Source organism: Dendrobates tinctorius, unplaced genomic scaffold (assembly GCF_039654945.1).
Source record: "Dendrobates tinctorius isolate UK_male_01 unplaced genomic scaffold, ASM3965494v1 ptg000246l, whole genome shotgun sequence".
NCBI lineage: Eukaryota > Metazoa > Chordata > Amphibia > Anura > Dendrobatidae > Dendrobates > Dendrobates tinctorius.
In genome coordinates, this window is record NW_027361913.1 from 4,611,663 (window position 1) to 4,630,436 (window position 18,774).

Here is an 18,774-nt window from a genome sequence, read left to right on the forward strand (position 1 = left end):
GAGAATGTTTAAATCTGAAATAGTTACAATTTGGAGGCAGCAGCAGTTTGCCCTCCACACAGCAGGGGATCAGCTGACGTTACTGACCCCCACTTTCACATGAACGAGTGTTTTTTTCTGTGTGGACAGCACTTCCGAGCAACAACTGACGATGTTGGAGCCCAGGGATAGTCATTTTGTAGGCTGAGGCCTACTTGGAGGCAGTTTAAGATAAGACGTTGTTTGAATTTGGAGGAAGCAGCAGTTTGCCCTCCACACAGCAGGGGATCAGCTGACGTTACCGAACCCCACTTTCACATGAACGAGTGTTTTTCTGTGTGGACAGCACTTCCGAGCACCAACCAGCGTTGTTGGAGCCCAGGGACAATCAGGGTGCAGGCCGAAGCCTACTAGGAGCCAGGTGTAAAGCTGAGGTATTTTGACTTTGGAGGCAGCAGGCGAGTTTGCCGTACACACAGAAGGGGATCACCCGACGTTATCGAACCCCACTTTCACATGAACGAGTGTTTTTCTGTGTGGACAGCACTTCCGAGCACCAACTAGCGTTGTTGGAGCCCAGGGAGAACCAGGGTGCAGGCCGAGGCCTACTTGGTGGCAGTTTTAGATTGTTTGTAGGCTACAACAGACTGTCAACGTGCTCCAATTAGGCATCTGTCTCCACTCTGTTTCCAGGATTTCACGTGACCACCAACACCGCCAGTTTATGCGTACAGCAGCCGTCTGCCCAATCCACACGTGTTCCTGTGTTACTGGGGTTCTGTAATGTCAGCAGATCCCCTGATGTGTGTCTGCCACTGTCTCCTGCGCTGTCCACCTTCCCACCGCTTGCAGTGGGAAGGTGGACAGCGCAGGAGACAGTGGCGGACACACATTGGGGGATCTGCTGACGTTACAGAACCCCAGTAACACAGGAACACGTGTGGAATGCGCGGACGGCAACTGTGAGCAGGAACTGGCGGTGCTGGAGGTCAGGGGAAATACTAGAGACAGAGTGGAGACAGAGGCCAAATCAGAGAATGTTTAAATCTGAAGTAGTTACAATTTGGAGGCAGCAGCACTTTGCCCTCCACACAGCAGGGGATCAGCTGACGTTACCGAACCCCACTAAAGGGCATGTCACACTAAGAGATATCGCTAGCAATATCGCTATAACTAGTGACGTTATAGCGATATTGCTAGCGATATCTCTGTGTCTGATACTTACCTACGACCGGCTCCCCCGCTGGTTATCGCTGATCGCGCGAGAACGTTCAGGACTGTTTCTCGTCGTCAGCTTCCTGTGGTGCTTCCTGCTGTGAGGACGAGCGACGCGTGGAGCCGGGCGGGAGGACGCAGGATCGCCTGGTGTGACAGGTAAGTAGCGATCCCCGTCCCCAGCGATGTCGCTAGTGAGATCTGCCTATGTGGCAGCTCACTAGCGACCACTTAGCGATGTACCAGCGATCCTGACCGCGTCGTATCGCTGGTCGGGATCGCTGGTACATCGCTAAGTGTGACAGTACCTTTACACATGAGCGAGTGTTTTGTCTGTGTGGACAGCACTTCTGAGCAACAACTGGCGGTGTCGGAGCCCAGGGAAAATCGGGTAGTAGGCCGAGGCCTACTTGGAGCCAGGTGTAAATCTGAGGTTGCTTGACTGTGGAGGGAGCAGGACACTTTGCCATACACACAGCAGGGGATCAGCTGACATTACTGAACCCCACTTACACATGAGCGAGTGTTTTGTCTGTGTGGACAGCACTTCTGAGCAACAACGGGTGTTGCTGTAGCCCAGGAAATAAAGTTCAGGTCATAGAAACATGAACACAACAGGAGACCTGGATCCTGTTGCCAGAAAATTATTTATTCTGGAAGAGGACTGGCAAATTCAGGTGAGATCCAGGCCTTGTTCATTTTCAGAAAAGTAAGCCGGCCAACATTATCGGCCGATAGTCGCGTGCGACGGTCTGTTACCACACCACCTGCAGCACTAAAGACATGTTCCGATAATACACTGGCAGCAGGGCAAGCCAGCACCTCCAATGCATACTGGCTAAGCTCTGGCCATGTATCCAGCTTAGAGACCCAATACTTGAACGGGGAAGAGCTGTCTGGGAGTACACTAACAGGGCAAGACAAGTAGTCTGTCACCATCTGACGGAAAAGTTGCCTCCTGCTGACTGGAGCCGTCTGTTATGGTGTAGCCGTTTGTGGCGGTCCCACAAAACTTTTCCACATTTGGGCCATACTGGCCTTGCCTTGTCCTGCGGCACTGCCTCTTCTACCTCTTTGTGCAGAGCTTCCTCCACTGCCTCTACCCACATGGCTGCTTTGAAAAGCACTACCAGCAACACTTGCGGGGGGAATGGAGAACATGATGGCCTGCACAAGTGTTTCTTGGTACTCCCGCATTTTTTGCTCCCGGTTCAACTGTGGTATGAGGCTTTGTAAGTTGTCCCGGTAGCGAGGATCTAGGAGGGTGTACACCCAATAATCAGCCGTGTGGAGAATGTTGGCGATGCGGCGGTCATTTAACAAGCACTGCAGCATGAAATCAACCATGTGCTGCAGACTGCCAACTGGACCGGAAACGCTGTCCCCAGCTTGAGGCAGCATCTCTGCCTGCTCAGCATCACCCCACCCTCGCTGTACACACTGACTACTAGAGCCTTGTGTACCTCCCTCCTCTGGAGAGATGTGTTCCTCCTCCTCCATTGACTCCTCGTCATCCTCCTCACTAAGTGTCCCCTGCTTGGGCCTTTGTGTGGAAGCACGTTGCGTAGACTTGCCAGAAGCAGATGGCATTTCTGACTGCTCATCCTCGACCTCTTCAAAAACCTCCTCACTTAGTGCTTGTAAGGTTTTTTGAAGCAGACAGATGAGGGGGACAGTCATGCTGATTAGTGCATCATCTGCACTGGCCATCCGCGTGGAGTCATCGAAGGCACGCAAAACTTGGCAGATGTCCCTCATAGTGGCCCACTCAGTGGTGGTGAAGTGTGTCCGGCACACAGTGCGACTTGTTTGCGCCTGATGCAGCTGGTACTCCATTACTGCTGCCTGCTGCTCACACAACCGCTCCAACATATGTAACGTTGAATTCCACCTGGTGGGGAGGTCACATATGATGCGATGTTCTGGCAGGCGGAATCGGCGTTGCAGAGATGCAATGCGCGATCTTGCCATGCTGGAACGCCGCAAGTGAGCACACTCTAGGCGAACCTTGTGCAGCAGTGCATCAAGATCCGGATAGTCCCTCAGAAAGCTCTGCACGACCAAATTGAGCACATGTGCCAGACATGGTATGTGAGTGAGGTTGCCTAGGCCCAGAGCTGCCACTAGATTTCGGCCATTGTCACTCACTACCAAACCTGGCTGGAGATTCGCTGGCACAAACCACACATCGCTCTCCTGCTTGATGGCATTCCAGAGCTCCTGTGCTGTGTGGCTCCGATTCCCCAAAGAAATTAATTTAAGGATGGCCTGTTGATGTTTGGCCACACCTGTGCTCATATCTGGCCTAACAGGCTCACGCAGTGCTGATTCCGAGGAATTGAGTAGGAGGAGGACTCAATATGTACAGACTGCATTCCTGCAATCCTTGGAGTTGGCAGAATACGTACAGAGCCACTCTCCAGATCTGTACCCGGCTCCACAACATTGACCCAATGGGCAGTGAGGGAAAGGTATCGTCCCTGTCCATGGCTACTGGTCCACGCATCGGTGGTCAGGTGGACCTTGCTACTGACGGCGTTTAGTAGCGCATTTTTAATTTTTCCCTCCACATGCTTTTGCAGGGCAGGGACGGCTTGCCTGCTGAAATAAAAGCGGCTGGGCACATTGTATTGTGGAACTGCCAATGACATCAAGTTCCGGAAGGTGTCAGTCTCCACCAGCCTGAATGACAGCATCTCAAGGGCCAGTAGTTTGGCAATGCCGGCATTCAGAGCCAGTGCTCGGGGATGGTTTGCCGAGTATGGCCGCTTTTTCTCCCATGCCTGTGCTACCGATTGCTGGTGAGTGGCCTGGGAGTGTGCTGATTACTGCGAACGTGGTTCAGTGGGTGGAGTTTCACTGGGTCTCTGGACGACAGTGGCAGTGGTTCTTCCATGGCGTTCCAGTGAGGAAGCCGAACCAGCTGTGTGTGAGCTGGAGGAAGAGGCCCCAACACGAGCTGAAGAGGTGGTAGGTGCTGCTGAAGGTTGGCCTACATCTTCAGTGTGTCTGTGTAACTCCACCTCGTGCTTGGTACGCACATGTTTCCACATATTTGTGGTATTGAGGTTGGTCACATTTTTGCCTCGTTTCACTTTCTGATGACACAGCTTGCATTTGACAAAGCAAATGTCATCTGCAACTGTGTCAAAAAAAGACCACGCACTGCAAGTCCTGGGAGTGCCCGTTTTGTGTTTTGGAAGAGGATTGCTCCTCACGGGTGCCAAAGTGGAGGCTACAGGCAACCAAGTCTGCCCCCGCCCTCTCCCTCCTCTTTTGGCCGTTCGGGTAATCTCTTCCTCAGAGCTGCTCCCACCACCTTCCTGTGGCTGACGCCATGATGGGTCAAGGACCTCATCATCTCCACTCCCCTCTTCAAGCACCGGCTGGTCCTGGGTTGTCTCGCCAGCACCGTATGCACCAGAAATTGGCAACTGAGTCTCATCATCATCAGATGAGCACTGAGGTGTGCTGACAATAGGCACTGGCCCACCCGCCTCTTCAGATTCAGAGGGACAAAGCAGTTGCGCATCACTGCATACTCCCTCTTCTTCACACTCTAGAATGCTGCTTGGCTGGCCACCTCTTTCCAAGCCAACAGATTCTGAGAACAGAAGTAAAAATTGAGATGGCTCCTGTCCAGGGCTCTCAGACTGCCTGGGCAATTTGGCAGGTGGTGAAGAGACAGATGGTTGCTCTTCAGTGCTCTGGCCTTGGGAGGATGCGGAAGTCATTGAAGTGGATGCGTTAGCTGCCATCCATCCAACAACGGCTTCAAATTTGTTCGTCACGCAGCAGTGGGGTACGGTGAGGTCCTACAAAGCTGCGCATGAAGGACTGTTGCCTGGTAAAAGTGGGGGATGCCGGGTCACTGGTGGCCGCAGCAGACACCGAATCCCCACGTCCTCTCCCTGCTGAATCCCCCCGTCCTCTCCCTGCTGAAACTCCACGGCCATGACCACTTGCCTTACTCCCTGCCTTCTTCATCTTGGTAGACTGATAAAGATAGGCAGAAAAGTAAAAAAGGGGTGGCTTAGTGCTCTTATTCCTGAACACCTGCTAACCAGTATAAGAAACACTAATTTGGCTAAGAGTGTGTGTACTACACTTTAATATGATCTAATGTGGCCTACACAACTGTAGAGTGGAGTGTTTGGTGAACTTTATTTCCTTTTTTTTGGGGGGGGAAAAAAGTTTGAAAGCGATAGTGTCACAAACTTTTTGGAGCGATTACGATGCAGGAAGCTAACCTACAATGCAATTGATGAGGCTCCAAAAAATAGGGTGATACTAGTCTGGCTGGCCCTGAAGAGCACAAGCCAGCAAAAAGGCTCCTCTATCTAATCCTATATAGTGTTTGCAACCAACCAATGACAATGGATGCGGATGGAAGCACACTAATATAGGAGCAAAAATCTGGCTAAATTAGCTGCAAAAAAAGGACTATGTATGAGGCAGTGACGCACGCTGAGCGGACTACAGCTAGCGGTGGCTGTAGAACACACTGCAACGTGAGCTGCACTCACACACAGAGAGACCTATCAGACAGCTCAAAACAGTGCAGAGAAATGGGCTATAGCACTGAAAGGCTGATGAAAGGCTCCGCTGTCCACTCCTTTAGTGTTTGCAACCAACGTATATGGATACGTATGGAAGCACACTATAGAGGAGAAAAAAAAGCAGCAATAAAAGAAAAATGTGTATGAGGCAGAGACACACGCTGGGCGGCCTACAAGCAGACGTGCCTGCAGGACACACTACACAGCATGGGTCTGCACTCACACAGCCCTTGCAGACAGCTATTAAAACAGCGCTGCTGGGCTACAAAAATGCTACAGTGGTGGATTATGTAGCCTGGGTAGAGCAATAGATATTTTTGATGATCGCTATTTCTAACTGTCCCTCACAGTCTTCAAAAGCAGCCTGTCCCTAACTGAATTCACAGCAGAGTGACCAGAAATGGCGGCTGCAGCGGTTTTTATAGTGCATCATGACATCATTTCAGCAGCCAATCACAGCCATGCCAGTAGTTAACATGCCTACATGCCTAACAGGATGTGCCCACACTTCTGAGGATCCCCATTTGCTGAATCAAATCGAGCGGGCTCCTAGCATTATGGGAACTTCCGATTCCGGTATTCGATATGAAAAAAGTATCGGAACTAAGTATCGGAATTCCGATACAGCGAATATCGGCCGATACCCGATACTTGCGGTATCGGAATGCTCAACACTAGTAAGGGTCCCGTTTCACTTAGTGACGCACCAGCGGTCCCGACAACTATACGACCTGGTAGGGATCTCTAAATGATCGCTAGTAAGCTGACAAACAGGCAGATCTCTTCAGCGACGCAGCAACGATCCAGCAATCAAACACAGCGATGCACGCTGGCCAGCGGGACGCCGACGATGAAAAAATGGCCCAGGACATTCCTGCACGATCAACGATATTCAGCAGGGGGGCCGGTCGCTGCTGCATGTCACATGTAGCGAGATCGCAGGCGAGATCATCTCGCTATGAGAGACAGGGCCTTAACTGTGGCTGCATAATTTGCAGTTGGTAGACAGCCTCAACACAGGTGGGGATTCCCTAACAAACAGGCATTCCCTGCTTGTGTTGAGGCAGTCTAACAGCAGCAAATCATGCAACCGCAGGGACTAGAACATAATATACGAGTATGCCTAAGATACTCTGATAACACCCGAGCGTGCGGGAATAAGATGTTATCCGAGCGCCTTCGCTCATCACTACTTACCATATGTTCAAAATGTTGGTCCACTATCAGCTTTGAAACTCTGTCATGATCAGTGCTGGTCCTTGGGGAGGTGACTAAGACCATGTTCCCACATAGTATAAATGCTGTATTTTTTGTGGCAGGAAAACCATTGTTTTTATCAGGAAAATGGTTGTAATTCCAAGAAAACTCTTACCCACTGTGCATTTAAAGATGCTGTTGAACTGCGAGTTTATTAATGGTTTTTACAGTATTGGTGTCACGACACAGCTGTCAGGTGACCCGGGACCAGGGTCTTCTTCCCTGTCCCTAACACTAGGTTGTGCCCTAGCTCGCCCTGTTGCCAAGGATACTTCAGATGGCGAAGTTGCCGGGGCCTCCGCCCTTGCCTTATCTCCTAAGTTAGCCCTCCGTCTGTTCCCCTCCCTCACAGAGGGAAGAGGGGGTGCTACTGTGCATGGTAGTACACCAACCAGACAAACAAGGCAATACAGACAAGGGTTAACAGAAAACTCCAGGCATACAAAATATTCACTCACAAGTAACAGAGGAATGCATCGTGGTGTGAAGGTAGGGGAATAAACAAAAACCGAGAAGGATAAGAAATTACCACACATACAAACCATTCAACAGTCACTAATAACTCCTCCAACTCTACTTCTCATAAGAACTCCTCTCCCTCTGTTAGCCATGCAGCAAATGCTAGCTCTGATGAGGATTAGTAACAGAGCACAGATTATAAAGGGAAAAGGAGAGGCTAACCGAGTTCAGTTGTGAACACAGGGATTCCCAACATGTCTGATTTTCCCCTGTTCTGGCAGAAGAAATAAACCCATTTAAAATGAAGGAGAAGTGCTTCTTCTCAGCGCCGGAGTAGGAACAATCAGATGCTATGGTCTTTTGGCTCCAACACTGTTGCTGTAAACCCATGACAATTAGCTTACATGGGGAACCTGAAAAACGCATGTGAAAAAAAGTACTTGTGTTTATAAAGGCAGACTCAGGAAGTAGTTCACTGTATCTTATGAGATGTGTTTAGCAGTCGCAGTCTATCCTAAGATACAGTGAGACTGCTATATAAATCACAAAGGTGACACTGAGATTGTTGTATATATCACATAGGACACACTGACTTTTGTGTATATCTTATAGAATACACTGAGACTGCTGTATATACACAGCACATAGGATACACTAAGGCTTCTGTACACACACATCGCATGGGATACACTGAGACTGCTGTATACAACACATAGGAGACACCTAGACTTCCGTAAAGCACATATGAGACATTGAGACTGCTGTATACATCACATAGGAGAGACCAAAACTTCTGTATATACATCACATAGGATACATTTTGACTGCTGTATATATCACATAGGATACATGTAGGCTTTTGTGTACATCACATAGGAGACACTGCAACTTCTGTATTTCCATGACATAGAATACACTGTGATTGCTTTGTATATCACATAGGAGACACTGATACCACTGTATATGCTTCACATGGGATACATTGAGTCTCTTCCATAGATACATCTTGTTGGATACAATTGCTGTATAAAGGAGAGACCAAAACTGCTGTATAGGTTACATGGGATGCACTGAGACTGCTGTATACATCACATAGGAGATACTGAGACTATTTTATATATAAATCATATAGGATTTACTGCGACTGGTGTATACATCATATAGGAGACACATACTGCTTTATATACTTCACATAGAATACACTGAGACTCTGCTGTATATACATCTTGTTGGGAGATTTCTGCATACATAAGAGTACATTTCTCATAGGAGTGACCAAAACTGATGTATACGCCACATGGGATCCACTGAGACTGCTGTATACATCACATAGGAGACACTGAATCCTGCACGTTTATGCTCGCATGTGCTTTTGTAAAGGACCAGCAACCTGGCGGCCACACCAAATGATACCACTCCGGACATTCCCCACCCCTGCTCTAGTGCACCAAGTACTTCAATTTGCACTGAATTTTTTAAAATTAAAATAATACCTTTTATAATATTGTATTTTTATCAGGGAAATTCAACCATGAAAGGTTGTTCATGAAGTATTGCCTACTTGTGTTTGATTCTGCTATACTTACAATGCTATCTTATGTTGCATAAACATATTGTCTGCTTCATGACAATGCAGAGCTGTAATATGCTCCATACAGAAATGAGTCATTCATCGAAGACTGGAGTAGAAGTCATCATAGATTTCCTCTTTCCATTTTCTGTTTCTTGCAACAGTCTTTAGTTTTTTTAAGTTACAGAGCTGCTAGTGAGCAATTTCACAATTATTCACTTCTTAAGTACCGTAACTAACCCTCTACAAAAATGTAAATCACATACCTATTTGAAATGGACAGAAGTAGTCTCTTTCTAGTCTTGAGATGAAGATAAAGCTGTAATAGAAGATTGAAGAGCTCTTTCAAAAATATAAATTATACGTTTGTAAACTGAATTTATTTGAATGTTATCAAATTCTACGTGAATATACAGAAAAATCAAAACATTTTTAGATGGCATAATTTAGAAAATTCAGTTTGTGTCTATTCAGTAAAATTGTGGTTGGCCGCTATTTTTCTCAATTGTAGAGGGCCATCCGTTTGGCCCTCAAAGCTTCCTCTTCTTTCCCCCCTGACACCAGCCGCATCTCCCAGCCTAGAGTCAACATGATGAGGGATGCCTCACACAAAAGAGGAATGAAGAGGTGGCTCTGAAGATCAGTTGTCAGGTAGCGAACAGGGGAGGGACCCAACAGTTGAGCGGTTAGGTGAGTACAAGTTGTTTTTATTTATTTATTTTGCATCTTAAGTTTGTTATTCTCTGGGGAAAGACACCCAGGGAATAATTATAGACATTCAATTAATGGTGAATAACTTTACTGTGAATGGTATGTGAAAATCTGCTCAATTTGTTGAATCTGAAGTATGTCAGATTTGCTCATCCCCAGTCATGTTGTTCTAAGGGTAGGTGCACAAGATGTATTTTAGACTCTGATGTACTTATCGAGTTTTGCAAGCAGAAGGTGTCAGCAGTGTTTTTCTTAAGTGTTTTCTTTGGTGACTTCATGGTTGCTTTATGCAGCAGCTTTGCCACCAGCATTTTGTTTTTACTTAGAAACACACACTATCCGTATTTTACTGCCAAGGGATACAAAGTGATTCCAGCAGAAGTAATAAAAACATGATTTTTGGTATAATATTAAAAACAAACACAAAGAAAAAGGAAAAAACAGGGTTGGCGTAAACCTCCAAAGGGGGATGTACAGAAAAGGGAGGGAGGGAGGGTCTAAAATACAGATCAAGGTATTGATGTCATAGGTAAAATGCAATTTTTGGATGCAAAGTTAATTAGCTATATACAGTATACCTATCAAATTCTATCTTCTTGGTGGTATCAAAGTCAGGGGATCCAAATATAAAGTGCTTAGCACAATAAAGAAATCCACTTAAGGTAGATAACATTGCTTTGAAAATATGTCATATAGGTACATAAGATGGCATATGCTAATCTAAACCAACAGTGGTTTCACATTATAAAGTGCCATGGAAAATCACCAAAGTTAAGAAGAAGTACATCACCTGAGATGGTTAGGAGTGGAGTGACAGGACTTATGGAAAGACCAGGACATCAGCACATCCCCAACCCCTATGCCGTTTTGCAAAAGCTTCTTCACAATCATCTTGGGTGATGTACTTCTTCTTAACTTCTTAACCTAAACTCTATTAGACATGTAATGTTGGCAAAGCATATACATGTAATTAGCATCCACAAAAATCAACAAAAATAGTAAATAACACAGAGAAAACAAAGCAAAAACTATGAAAAATGGGCCTTTTAAATGCACTGTTTTTACTGCCAAGAGAGCCGATTTTGGCTGCAGAAAAAAACACAGCAAAAGCACTGAATGTGTACATAGCCTTTGGCTGTGTAGTCTCGATGAGATTTTGGTGCGTCTTTCAGTAAATTGGATGGGATTCATAGAAACATGTCAGTTTTCTTTGGTAAAAACGTATGCTTTAGGTAAAAATGCAGATGTGTTTTTAATGTATAATAAACTCATGTAATCTGCACATAACTGTGTCAATAAAGTTTTATCAAAGCCAAATATCGGGAAGTATCAAAAACAAAGGATATTTACTTAGAAAATGACATGCCTAAAAGAGACAAAAAAAAAACCAGGTAACGTATGTGGCAGAAAAGAGGATGCCATGAGTTACCTCTGCATCCTTTTTGTTATACTTTCCAATTTACCATCTCTAATACTTGATTCATACAGTTATGACTCCACTACTTGTCATTATATTTTGTTTCCAATTACTAATAAAACTAAAGGAGAAAAACAAGTGTGCAGTAACGCACTACAACCAGGTGGGAGCAGTGTGGAGCTAGTCATTCTTACAGGACCCTTTGACAGAAAACTGTCACCATTTCAGATGAGATGTGAGGAAGCTTCCGCAATAGTGTTTGTATGACAAAGTGAAGTTTGATCTCTCCCTCTGCACAAAAAAAATGTCCACTTCATGTTAATGAATGGTAACTGTGTATAAGGGCTAATTCAGATGAGCATCATACAGATGAGAAAAAAATCAAACAGACCATTATTGACCAATGTTAGGGTGGCACTGTGGCTCAGTGGTTAGCATTGCAGCATTGCGATCCTGGGTTCAAATCCCACCAAGGACAACATCTGCAAAGAGTTTGTGTGTTCTCCCAGTGTTTGCGTGGGTTTCCTTTCACATTCCAAAGACATACTGATAGGGAATTTGGATTGTGAGCCCCATTAGGGACAGTGCCGATAATGTCTCCAAAGAGCTGTGGAATTAATGGCGCTATATAAATGAGTAAAAATATAAATAAAATGTTATTTAATAGGGCTGTCCATGTTTTTACATGGATTCAGTGTCTGTGTGAAACAAATGTTTCCTTTCCTATGTCAGATGAGCCTGGCCAATTCAAGTCCGTGGGTGCGCAAAAAAATACTGGCGTGTTGCTTTAAGAGTAACATTTAATAGCAGGAAATGAGCATTGGAAAAGAATAATAACATGGTACTAAAAGGGTTTGATAAGCAGTGTTTTGTGCAATAACTTAAATAATAGTAAGCTGTACTACAAAGCCCTGGTGCCCGGATAGACAGCCACTGTGCCTGTGTAGACAATGAAAGGGATGATGTACCCCAGGAACACTGGAGCCCATTTACGGCATTTTGCCGATTGGTCAATCTGGTTGCAGATAATCCTCCTGGATACATGATGGGTTGAGGCTAAAATTTGTTTTCTAATATATGAGCCTTTTCGCAAAAGAGCACTGAGTCCTGTAGATCTACTGTAGATATAGGCAGCAGAACACAACACTACACAGTACAGCTATGGCGGCAGGGACAGCAGCAATGCTACACTGGTCTCAGCACTATTACCAAGCCCCCACACCTCCTCGCTTGCTCATTCTTCTTTGAATCCTGTCAGCTGCTCATGTCATCACCCTGCATTTCCTCTGCAGACCGGCCCACACCCCTGCAGTCCGCATATACTACATCTCAGTTTTTCTGTACATTGCAGCCTTCAGCAGAAGCCTAGTGAGATGTGTGAGTCCTGCTTACATGGTTTAAAGGGAACATGTCAGTAGATTCCTGCTGGCTGAAATACTGCAGAGTTTAGAAAAGAATATATTTTGATGAGTTGACTAGTCTGGGGCTGGTCCCTGGAAGCCTCTTCCCGCCCCATTCCTCATCACTGACAGGTCTTTCCCTATGTGTGTATAGGGAGAGTCCTAAAGACGGACAGAAAGATGCTGTCATAGATCTGCCTCTGGGACTAGTCATCTGCGTACCCAATGTTAAAGATAGGTACGCAGGGAAACGCTGAACACATGCGGCAGTAGACGGAGCATGGGCGGAGCTTCACAGAGGAAGAAAGGAGGAAGTAGGCTACTGTCCGCAGCCCTCCTCAATGCAAGTGTGAAACCAGCCTAACATAGTAACATAGTTAGCAAGGCCGAAAAAAGACATTTGTCTATCCAGTTCAGCATATATTCCATCAGAATAAATTCCCAGATCTACGTCCTTCTAAAGAACCTAATAACTGTAAGATACAAGATTGTTATGCTACAGGAAGACATCCAGGCCTCTCTTGAACCCCTCGACTGAGATCGGCATCACATCCTCCTCGGGCAAGGAATTCCAGATTCTCACTGCCCTAACAGTAAAGAATCCTTTTCTATGTTGGTGGAAAAACCTTCTCTCCTCCAGACATAAAGAATTCCCTCTTGTGACCGTCCCATTCCTTGGTATAAACAGATCCTTGGAGACATATTTGTATTGTCCCCTTATATACTTATACATGGTTATTAGATCGCCCCTCTGTGATCTTTTTTCTAGACTAAATAATTCTAATATTGCTAATCTCTCTGGGTATTGTAGTTCCTCCATCCCCTTTATTAATTTTGTCGCTCTCCTTTGTACTTGCTCTAGTTCCGTTATATCCTTCCTGTGCACCGGTGCCCAAAACTGTACACAGTACTCCATGTGCAGTCTAACCAGGGATTTGTACAGAGGCAGTATAATGCTCTCATCATGTGCATCCAGACCTCTTTTTATGCACCCCATGATCCTGTTTGCCTTGGCAGCCACTGCCTGAAACTGGCTGCTCCAGGTAAGTTTATCATTAACTAGGATCTCCAAGTCCTTCTCCATGTCAGATTTACCCAGTAGTTTCCCGTTAAGTGTGTAATGGTGATATTGATTCCTTCTTCCCATGTGTATAACCTTACATTTATCAATGTTAAACTGCATCTGCCACCTTTTGGCCCAAGTTTCCAACTTATCCAGATCCATCTGTTCCATCTGTAGCAGAATACTATCTTCTCTTGTATTGACTGCTTTACATAGTTTTGTATCATCTGCAAATATCGATATTTTACTGCGTAAACCTTCTACCAGATCGTTAATAAATATGTTGAAGAGAAAAGGTCCCAACACCGACCCCTGCGGTACCCCACTGGTCACAGCCACTCAGTTAGAGAAAATACCATTTATAACCACCCTCTGCTTTCTATCACTAAGACAGTTACTTACCCATTTACACACATTTTCCCCCAGACCCAGCATTCTCATTTTGTGTACCAACCTCTTGTGTGGCACGGTATGAAACGCTTTGTAAAAATCAAGATATACCACATCCGATGACTCACCTTGGTCCAGTCTATAGCTTACCTCTTCATAAAAACTGATTAGATTGGTTTGACAGGAGCGATTCCTCATAAACCCATGCTGATATGGCGTTAAACAGTTATTCTCATTGAGATAATCCAGAATAACATCCCTCAGAAAGCCTTCAAATATTTTACCAACAATAGAGGTTAGACTTACTGGCCTATAATTTCCAGGTTCACTTTTAGAGCCTTTTTTGAATATTGGTCACATTTGCCATGCGTTTTGTTGTGGTGGTCTCATAATTTTTGCCAGAACTGTATGTATAGATTTAATAAAAAAAAAATACAGATCCATGAGAAGGCATCTTTTATATGGCCCACTTTATGATAACTATTACTGTGTTATAGAGTGACCGAGTAACATTGACCCCACCAATACTAATTTGCTTTACCTTCTTTTCACATTATAGTTTTGAATAAATACATCACAAATTAATAGACTAGAAGTAGTAGAATTACATACACAAGTCAGAAAGAAATAAGAAATATTGTAGTAACTTATAAAGTATGCCATAGCTTAATGAGAATTCTTGCACAGTTTGAGGTTCAAGCAAAAGCTTAAATTGTAAAACAAGCATTTTGCAATTTAGTGAATAAGGCAGTGGGCTCTTATCAGTCATATATTTACTTCCTGTAACTAGTAATTCCTTTGCCACTGAGAAAACAGTCACCATTTCCTTTTCTGGGCCTGTTAGATAGAGATATACATATATTAGAGAGCAGAGCGGGGTTGTAGGATTCTCATCATGATAACTGTTTCTTAAACCTTGCCCAATAACTTGCATATACTCAGCTGAGTCTGGCTCCAAATTCTCTTTGTAAAATCTTAAGTACCCAGAAACTTCCTTCCCCATTTTGGCTGTTGGGATAGTTTAAGAAAACACTGCCATCCGACCACAGGAAGAATCATCTTCTTATTGGCACAGTGGACAAACAGTTACATAAAGTTAGAGAGTCAATCACACTTTTCTGGGTCATTTCAGTCAGAAGAGAATATTTTAAGATTTAGATGTAAATTATTTAGAACATCAACTTTTGGACTGGGTATCAGAAATATGATCTTCTTTACCACATAATTGTTGGAGGTAGCTAATAATTAACTAAGTAGAACAAAATATATATTTATATATATATATTTTTTTTTGCATTTAAAGCAAACAATCACATACATGTATTTTTGCTCCTGTGTTGGTGGATCTATACAAAGTCTTATTTTTGGTAAGACAAGTTGTAGTTTGTTTTTCAAAGGCAATTAAGAAGTTTCTGTTTAGATGTAAGTTAAAATGGGAAGTAGTAGGAGCAAATTACTAGGAAGTTATCAGATTGTAAAGTGTTACGTTTACTGCCAGCTGTCTTTACTGTGGAGATACCATAAAGGACTACCATATTTTTCATACTATAAGACGCACCGGACCATAAAGTGCATTGAGCAGCAGGGTGGTTTGCTGGTAAAAGGGAAAAAAAAAATCTCTTTAAATCTTCTGCCTGAGCGAGTGTGAATGAGCTGAGTGTGACCTGAGCGTAAGTGCGAACTGTGGTAAGTGTGTGACTTGTGATTCAGTGACTTTGGATTCATGGAGTTTCCAAGGGAGGTATTATTGAATTACTGTTATATTTTATTAATACTTTTTATTTATTTATTTATTTATTTTTTACTTATCTTTTCTGTCTGGTGCAATCCCCATTAGGATGTGCTCCACTATTGCCAATGCCATCCAGTGTATGTCTTGCCGCATATATAAAATCCTTGACCGGCCGGTTGAGGATGCATACTGCTGTGCGAGATGTGAGCACGTTGTGCATTTGGAAGCCCACATATTGGATCTAAATGTGCAGCTGGCAACACTGAAATCCATAGACAATATGGAAAGGAGTCTTCTGCTCACTGAGCAGACGCTCCATGGGATAGATGAAGGGGGATGCTAGGTTGGAGCTGCAGGACAGTGAAGCAGCTATCTGGGTGACAGTTAGAAGGCAGGGTAGAGGGAAGAGTGCCAGGGAGGCTAGTCCTGATCTGGCACACCCCAATAAGTTTGCTAATTTGGCAGATGAAGGGAGTGTCAGTACAGGGGTAGCACTACTGCAGCAAGGCATGTCCTCTGAAAGCCGGAGGAGTGTCTGTTCCAGTAAGGGGGGAAATAGGAGAGCAGGGCAGACCAGACAGGTGCTGGTAGTGGGCGACTCAGTTATTAGGGGAACAGATAGGGCAATCTGTCACAAAGACAGGGATCGTCGAACGGTGTGCTGCCTACCTGGCGCTCGAGTCCGAAACATCGCTGATCGGGTTGACAGATTACTGGGAGGGGCTGGTGAGGACCCAGCGGTCATGGTGCACATTTGCACAAATGACAAAGTTAGAGGTAGGTGGAAGGTCCTTAAAGATGATTTCAGTGAATTAGGCTGCAAGCTTAAATCAAGGACCTCCAAGGTGGTATTTTCGGAAATACTTCCTGTGCCACTCCAGAGAGGCAACAGGAGATTAGGAAGGTTAATAAGTGGCTCAAGAATTGGTGTAGGAAGGAGGGGTTTGGGTTCCAGGAGAACTGGGCTGACTTCTCAGTTGGCTACAGGTTCTACGCTAGGGACGGGCTGCACCTCAATGGGGAGGGTGCAGCTGTTCTTGGGGGGAAAATGGCTAGAAGGTTGGAGGAGTGTTTAAACTAGGGATTGGGGGGAGGGTATTCCTTTTATAGGAGGGGAAGACAGTGCAGATAGAGACCTGGGCACAAATAATGAAACTGGTGGTGGGGTTAAAACAGTTAATAATTTAAGAAAGAATAGAGGTACAGAGAGATACATAAAGTGCATGTATACTAATGCCAGAAGCCTCGCCAACAAAATGGAGGAATAAGAATTAATTTTGTTGGAACATAATTATGACATGGTGGGAATATCTGAGACATGGCTGGACGAGAGCCATGACTGGGCGGTTAATTTACAGGGCTATAGTCTGTTCAGAAATGACCGTACAAATAAACGAGGGGGAGGTGAGTGTTTATATGTAAAATCATCCTTAAAATCCATCCTGCGTGATAATATATATGAATCTAATGAAAATGTAGAGTTCCTGTGGGTGGAAATAAGGGGAGGGGGAAAAAATAATAAATTACTGATAGGGGTTTGTTATAAGTCTCCAAAAATCATGGAAGCAACTGAGAATATCCTCATAAAGCAAATAGATGAAGCTGGACTTTAGGAGAAGTCATTATTATGGGGGACTTCAACTACCCTGAAATACATTGAGGAACTGAGACCTGCAGTTCCGGCAAAGGTAATGGGTTTTTGACAACTATGAGAGACAATTACCTTTCACAACTGGTTCAGGACCCAACAAGAGGGGGGCACTGCTAGACCTAATATTAACCAACAGGCCAGACCGCATATCAAATATATGGGTTGATGGTCACTTGGGTAATAATGATCACAAAATAATAAGTTTTCATGTATCCTTTAATAAGATGTGTAGTAGAGAGGTTACAAGGACACTAAACTTCAGGAAAACAAATTTCCAACGGATGAGAGATGATCTTGGTGCAATTAACTGGGACGATATCCTGAGACATAAAAATATACAAAGAAAATGGGAGACGTTTATTAGCATCCTGAATAGGACCTGTGCACAGTATATACCGTATGGGAATAAACATGTTAGAAATAGGAGGAAACCACTATGGTTAAATAGAGCTGTAATGGGCGCAATAAGGGACAAAAATAAAGCATTTAGAGAATTAAAGCAAGTAGGTAGTGATGAGGCATTAAATAAATACAGAAAATTAAATAAATTCTGTAAAAAGCAAATGAAGGCAGCAAAGATTGAGACAGAGAGACTCATTGCCAGAGAAAGTAAAAATAGTCCCAAAATATTCTTTAACTACATGAATAGTAAGAAACTAAAAAATTAAAGTGTTGGCCCCCTTAAAAATAGTATGGGTGAAATGGTGGATGAGGATGAAGAAAAAGCCAATATGCTAAATGACTTTTTTTCAACAGTATTTACACAAGAAAATCCCATGACGGATTTGATCAGTGATAAAAATTCTCCATTAAATGTCACCTGCTTAATCCAGCAGGAAGTACTGCGGCGTCTAAAAATCACTAAAATTGACAAATCCCCGGACCCGGATGGGATACACCCCCGAGTACTGCAGGAATTAAGTACAGTCATAGACAGACCATTATTTTTAATCTTTAAAGATTCCATAATAACATGGTCTGTACCACAGGACTGGCGTATAGCAAATGTGGTGCCAATATTCAAAAAGGGGACAAAACTGAACTTGGAAATTATAGGCCAGTTAGTTTAACCTCAACTGTGGGTAAAATCCTGGAGGGTTTTCTAAGAGATACTATACTGGTGTATCTGAAGAAGAATAACCTCATGACCCAATATCAACATGGGTTTACAAAGGACCGAACTACTCTGATAAGCTTTTATGAAGAGGTAAGTTCTGGACTGGACCAAGGGAATGCAGTGGACGTGGTGTACATGGACTTTGCAAAAGCTTTTGATACGGTGCCACACAAAAGGTTGATACATAAAATGAGAGCAATGGGGATAGGGGAAAATATGTGTAAGTGGGTTAAGAGCTGGCTCAGGGATAGGAA

At 44.2% G+C, this 18,774-nt stretch overlaps 1 long non-coding RNA gene across 1 annotated transcript in view; it reads right to left on the reverse strand.

The window, feature by feature from the left end:
- The window catches only part of LOC141063187 (uncharacterized), a 155,334-nt gene that overhangs the window by 108,391 nt on the left and 28,169 nt on the right, over nt 1-18,774 (reverse strand). The window contains exon 2 of the long non-coding RNA XR_012224831.1: nt 9,306-9,358. This is a non-coding gene — a long non-coding RNA (uncharacterized lncRNA). The remainder of the gene's footprint in view (nt 1-9,305; nt 9,359-18,774) is intronic.